Source organism: Bos mutus, chromosome 16, assembly GCF_027580195.1.
Source record: "Bos mutus isolate GX-2022 chromosome 16, NWIPB_WYAK_1.1, whole genome shotgun sequence".
NCBI classification, from domain to species: domain Eukaryota; kingdom Metazoa; phylum Chordata; class Mammalia; order Artiodactyla; family Bovidae; genus Bos; species Bos mutus.
Window position 1 is genome coordinate 8,862,931 of NC_091632.1, and position 6,816 is coordinate 8,869,746.

General features: G+C 43.2%; 1 pseudogene; it reads right to left on the reverse strand.

Annotated features, from left to right (window-relative positions):
• Nucleotides 1-563: 563 nt before the first annotated feature.
• On the reverse strand, nt 564-1,712 carry LOC102270775 (6-pyruvoyl tetrahydrobiopterin synthase-like; annotated as a pseudogene).
• Between the last annotated feature and the right edge of the window lie 5,104 nt (nt 1,713-6,816).

Here is a 6,816-nt window from a genome sequence, read left to right on the forward strand (position 1 = left end):
TGCAATGAACAGTGCACACTAAAACCGCCCTCCCACTGGTCCCTGTGCCTCCATTTACAGCGCATTGTCTCGTATGATTTGTGTGTCTAATTTTCCCTGAATGATTTGCACCTTTAGCATATCCAAGAGGTGATCAAGGGAGCCCAGTCTACTAAGAGACACTGCATTGTCTGTGTTCCCAGACTTCGTGGTCACCAGTATTTTATTTTTTATAAGGTTCACCTACTGTAAGTCTTATAAACATTTTTTCCATTTACATTATACCAAGAAAAAAAATGAATACTAGAAATGAGATAATGGAAAAACAAAAGCAGATTTCTTTTGCTTTCAAATGACTCTACACCAAAACATTTTGCTTAAATGATTTTAATCAATAGATGAAGGACTCTTTAAATGGTACTCAGAATACGTTACCGATTTTAGAACCGGTCTCACTCAGTGATTTCAGAACACAATGTAGAGGTGAGTGGTCATGTTAGGGCTTCTTAATTATTCCAGGGCATAAAGGTCTTCCTCAAGTATGGGTAGAAATGAAATCCTTCTCTAGGATTAACCTCTAAGAGCTATTTTCCTTTGTAGACTACAATATTATTGTTGGTTTCGTACACTTTTATTTTATCAAGAACTCCCACAGGAAGAAATTTCTGGAGGTTTTCCCAGGTATAAATGTCTACATTTTCTGTTGTGCTTACAATGTCTGCAAAATATGGCACGTCCAGACCCAGATACTTCATAATTGCCTCTTCCGTATACTCTTGGAGGTCAGTCAAATTCAGGACCATTCCTGTCACAGGACCAATTTCTCCAGGTACTGTCAGCACAACTTTATAGGTAATGAAGCAGAAGGTTATCACTGAGCTTAGCTTCCACGAGTAACACTTTGTACTGGTAAAGCTCGGTGAAATTCTCCCCCTCACCCGTTCTGCTGGTGACAATTTATCAAAGAAAGATGGAATTATGTAGACAGGTCCTCTAGCAAGTATTGCAGTGCGACAGTTTGGGTGAATAGAAGAAAACACCCTATGAGCAGGTTTTACACTCACAGAGTAACGGCGTCAGAGAAGGCTCAAGCCAGGGACTTCTGTCATCTTTAATTGAAAGATAATTTTCTTAGGAATGTGGGCTTTCAGTCAATATTTGCTAAACATTAGCCTATATCTTGGTAACTCTTTTAATAAAGTAAAATGAAGGAAAATAATACACAGAATCATTTTCATATTTTAAGACATACAAAGGAAGTCTAAAGTGGATAGATAGAAACCAGTGTATTTGTTACTATTTTCTGTCTCATGTCTTTCTGGCTTACAGGAAATATATGATGAGGTCATTTGATTGTTCCACCTTTACTTGAAAGGTCTTCCTGGTAGCTCAGCTGGTAAAGAATACACCTTTGCAGGAATACACGAAAGCAGGAGACCTGGGTTCAATCCCTGGGTTGGGAAGACCCCTTGGAGAAGGGAACGGCTATTCACTCCAGTATTTTGGCCTGGAGAATTCCACGGACTCTTGCACGGGGTCACACAGAGTCGGACACACTGAGCGACTTCCACTTCACCTCACTTACTTGAAAGTGTGGTTGTTGTGGCACTTCCCGAACAGTTTCAAGTCTTCCTCATCACTCAGAGACTTGCTGTGGGGGTGATGGGTCGTGCCAAAGAGACGAGGCGGGACACTTGTGCCCGTGGGCGAGGACCCAAGCCTGGGCCATTCATGGCTTGACATCCGTGCACCCTGGCCAGCGTCTTAACCCCCTGGCCTACCGCCAGGCTGGCGTGGGCGGAGCCTCCCCCGTGGCTTCCTCAGGTAGGTTTAGTCCTAGGAAGTTTTCGTCTTTTTAACGCAGTGGTAAATGGGATTGCTCGCTAAGTTTTTTCTTTCCGCTCTTTTGTTGTTAGTGTATAGCCATACAGCAGATGGCTCTGCATGAATTTGGTGTCCTGCAACATTACCAAGTTCATTGAGGAGTGCTCGCAGCTTTCTGGTAGCATCGTTAGAAATTCCTACGTGTAGAACCATGTTATCTGCAAACAGTGATGGTTTTACTTCTTTTCCAGATTTGATTTTCTTTCCTGATTGCTGCTCTGATTGCTACTGCTAAGATTTCCAAAATACGTTGCCTCAAGGTGGCAATGTGGGTTCCCTCATTTTGTTCACAATCTTACAGGAAACGCCTTCAGCCTTTCACTGCTGCGTGTGTTTGTCATATACGGCCTTTATTACTCTAAGGTATGTTCCTTCTATGTCCCCACTCTCTGGAGATTTTTTTAAAATACTGTATTCTGGCTGCGCTGGATATTCATTGCTATGCAGGCTTCCTCTAGTTGCCATGAGTGGGGGCTACTCTTGGTTGCAGCGTGCAGGCTTCTCATTTCAGAGGCTTCCCTCATGTCGGAGCTCTGGCTCCAGGCCTGTGGGCTCAGTGGTGTGGTGTGTGGGCTTCAGCTCTTGGTGCACGCAGACTCAGCGGTTGGGGCTCACAGGCTCTAGAGTGCAGGCTCAGCAGTTGTGATGCTCGGGCTTAGTTGCTCTGCTGTATATGGGATCTTTCTAGACCAGGGATCTGGAAACCCATGTCCCCTGCATTAGCTGGTAGATTCTCAACCAAATGCATTTTCAGTGAATCCCCTGATGTGTGTCCCGGCAACAATACTGGAGTGGGTTGTCATGCCCTCGTCCAGGGGAATCTTTCCAACCCAGGGATCGAATCCACGTCTCTTGCATCTTCTGCATTGTCAGGCAGGTTCTTTACCACTAGCGCTACCTGGGAAACCACTCAACCACTGGACCAGCAAGGGAAGTCCCAGCACTTTCTGGAGACATTTTTTTTTTTTTATACATGGATGTCAAATTGTATCTAAAGCTTTTCCTGCCTCTGGTGAAAGGATTATATGGTTTTTATTCAGTTGGTCAATATGGGGTATCGCACTGATTTACCGATATTGAAAAATCCTTGCATCCCTGGAATAAAGCCTACTTGATTGTGGTATATAATCCTTTTAGTGCATTGTTGATTTGGTTTGCTAGTGTTGTGTTGAGGGGTTTGGCAACTGTGTTCACCAGTGATATGGGCCTAAAATTTTGTTTTTCGTGTGTGGTTTCTTTGTCTGATTTTTGGTACCAGAGTGATGGTGGCCTCACAGAACGAGTTGAGAAGTGTTCCATCCTCTTCAGTTTTTTGGAAAAGTTGCAGAAGGACAGGCGTTAACTCTTCTCTAAATATTTGGTAGAATTCCCCTGTGAGGTCATCTGGTCCTGGACTTGTGTTCGTGGGGTGCTTTTAAATTCCTGATTCAGTTTCAGGAACAGTAATTGGTCAGCTCATATTTTCTAGGTCTTCCTGATTCAGTCTTGGGAGGTTGTGCTTTGTGAAAATCTGTCCGTTCCCCTAGATTGTCCGTTTTATTGGCGAATAACTGCTCTCAGTATTCTCTTCGGGTCCTTGGCATCTCTGCGATGTCAGCTGTAAGTTCTTCTTTACATTTCTACCTTTGTTGATTCGGGGCCTCTCCTTTTGGTTTTGTGAGGAGTCTGGCTAAGGTTTATCAATTTTTATCTTTCCAAAGAATGAGCTTTCAGTTTCACTGATATATTCTTTGTGTGTTTTTTAAAGGCTCGATTTATTTCAGCTCTGTCCATTATGATCTATTATCTATGCATTCATTTTAATTTTTTTTCATTATAGTTCAGTCGCTCAGTCGTGTCCGACTCTTTGCGACCCCATGAATCGCAGCATGCCAGGCCTCCCTGTCCATCACCAACTCCCGGAGTTCACTCAGACTCACGTCCATCAAGTCAGTGATGCCATCCAGCCATCTCATCCTCTGTCGTCCCCTTCTCCTCCTGCCCCCAATCCCTCCCAGCATCAGAGTCTTTTAATTACAGAATATTGAATATAGTTCCATCTGGCATACAATAAGACCTTGTTCCTTTCTAAAAGTTAATTTTTAATTTAAATCTTAAAATCTTTAAGTTTTGAGTATAATTGAGTAACAATATGTTAGTGCAGGTATACAGCAGAGTGAGTCAATTATATATATACATGTATCTATTTTTTTCAAGTTCTTTCCCATTTAGGTTATTACCAAATATTGAGCAGAGGTCCCTGTGTGATACAGTAGGTCCTTCTTTATTGTAAATATAGCAGTGTGTATGTGTCTGTCCCAAACTCCCCATCTATTCCTCTTTGCCACCCACTGTCCCTGGTAACCACGTTTGAGACTGCTATTTTGTAAATAAGTTCATTTAAATACGTTTTTGTAAATAAGTTCACCACTGTTTTCGATTCCACAAATAAGCAACGGCATATGCTATTCTTCTCTGCCTGAATTACTTCCCTCAGTGTGACCATCTCTAGGCCTATCCGTGCTGCTGCAAATGGCATCACTTTATTCTTTTTTACGGCCTAGTAATAATATGTACTGTATTTTTGTCCGTTTCTCTTGATGGCATTTAGATTGCTTCCATGTCCTGGCTATTGAGTTCTGCAGTGAACATTGGGGTGTGTGTATCGTTTCAAACCATGTATTTCTCTGGATATAGGCATGGAAGTGGAATTGCTGAGTCACATGCTAGATAAATCATATGCTAGGGCTTCCCTGGTGGCTCAGATGGTGAAGCGTCTGCCCTCAATGTGGGAGACACAGGTACAATCCTTGGGCCAGAAAGATCCCCCGGAGAAGGGACTGGCAACCCACTCCAGTATTCTTGCCTGGAGAATCCCATGGACAGAGGAACCTGGGGGGCTACAGCTGAGCAGTAACATCTCATAGTAGCTATACCAATTTACACTTCCAGCAACAGTGTAGGAGGGTTCCCTTTTCTCTGGGACCTTGTGTTTTAATCCACATTGTGTATTGATACTTTGAATCTGCCAACCCCAAACTCCCAGTCTAACTCTCCTCTGCTTCCCTTCTCCCTGCCAACCACCAATCTCTTCTCTAGATGCTCCCCTGGTGGTTCAGCTGGTGAAGAATCTGCCTGCAATGCAGGAGACCTAGATTTGATCCCTGGGTTGGGAAGATCCCCTGGAGAAGCCAGTGACTACCCACTCCAGTATTCTGGCCTGGAGAATCCCATGGACTATTCCATGAGGTTGCAAACAGCTGGACACGACTCAGTGACTTTCACTTTCTTTCACTCTCCTCTTTCACTTTCATCAAGAGGCTCTTTGGTTCCTCTTCACTTTCTGCCATTAGGGTGGTGTCATCTGCATATCTGAGGTTATTGCTATTTTTCTCAGCAATCTTGATTCCAGCTTGTGCTTCATCTAGCCCGGCATTTCTCATGATTCACTCTGCGTATAAATTAAATAAGCAGGGTGAAAATATAGAGGATTGTCGTACTCCTTTTCCAATTTTGAACCAGTCCATGGTTCCATGTCCAGTTCTAACTGTTGCTTCTTGGCCTAAATACAGGTTTTTCAGGAGGCAGGTCAGGTGGTCTGGTATTCCTGTCTCTTTAAGAATATTCCACAGTTTGTTGTGATCCACACAAAAGCTTTTATGTAGTCAATGAAGCAGAAGTTTTTCTGGAATTCCCCTGCTTTTTCTGTGATCCAGTGGATGTTGGCAGTTTGATCTCTGGTTCCTCTACCTTTTCTACATCCAGCTTGAACATCTGGAAGTTCTCGGTTCACGTACTGTTGAAGCCTGGCTTGGAGAATTTTGAGCATCACTTCACTAGCATGTGAGATGAGTGCAATTGTGCAGTAGTTTGAGCTTGAAGGATTCTGAGCACTGCGTTTCTACCAAGCGAAATGAGCACAATTGTGTGGTAGTTCGAGCATTCTTTGGCATTGCCTTTCTTTGGGATTGGAATGAAAACTGAGCTTTTCCAGTCCTGTGGCCACTGCTGAGTTTTCCAAATTTGCTGGCATATTGAATCCAGCACTTTAACAGCATCATCGATTAGGATTTGAAATAGTTCAGCTGTAATTTCATCACCTCCACTAGCTTTGTTCGTAATGATGCTTCCTAAGGCCCACTTGACTTCACACTCCAGGCTGTCTGGCTAAAAGTGAGTGATCACACCATCGTGGTTTTGAATACTGTATGCTGGTAGTCTAGTCTGAAGACAGGGACCGTGATTTCTCCAGCTCCATTCTTCTTTCCAAAGATTGTTTTGGTTATTCAGGGTCTTTTATGTTTCCATACAAATTTAAATTTTTTATATTCTAGTTCTGTGAAAAATGCCACTGGTCATTTGATAGGGATTGCATTGAACCTGTAGAGTGCTCTGAGTATTGTGGGCATTTCAACAATGTTGGTTTTGTTTTTTTTTTAATGTTGATTCTTTACCTCCAAGAACAAGTCATTCTTTCCATCTGTGTGTGGGCTTTGATTTCTTTCATCAGCATCTTATAGTTTTCAGAGTAGAGGACTTCTGCCTCCTCAAGGAGGTTTCTTCCTAAAATATTTTCTTCTGTTTGATGCAGTGGTAAATGGGATCATTTCCTGAGTTTCTCCTTCGGCTCTCTCATTATTAGTGTGTGGAAATGCAGCAGATTTCTCAGTAGTCATTTTGTGTCCTCCTAGTTTACTCAATTCATGTTGCTGTTCAGTCACTAACTCTTTAGTCCAACTCTTTGCGACCCTGTGGACTGTAGACCGCCAGGCTCCTCTGTCCATGGGGTTTTCCAGGTAAGAACACTGGGGTGGGTAGTCATTTCCTTCTCCAGGGGATCTTCTGACCCAAGGATCGAACCCACATCTCCTGTGTAGGCAAACAGAGTCTTCACCCTGAGGCACCAGGGAAGCCCCCACTGAATTCAGGGATGAGTTCTAACAGCTTATTGTTCGCCTCTTTAGAGATTCAGGG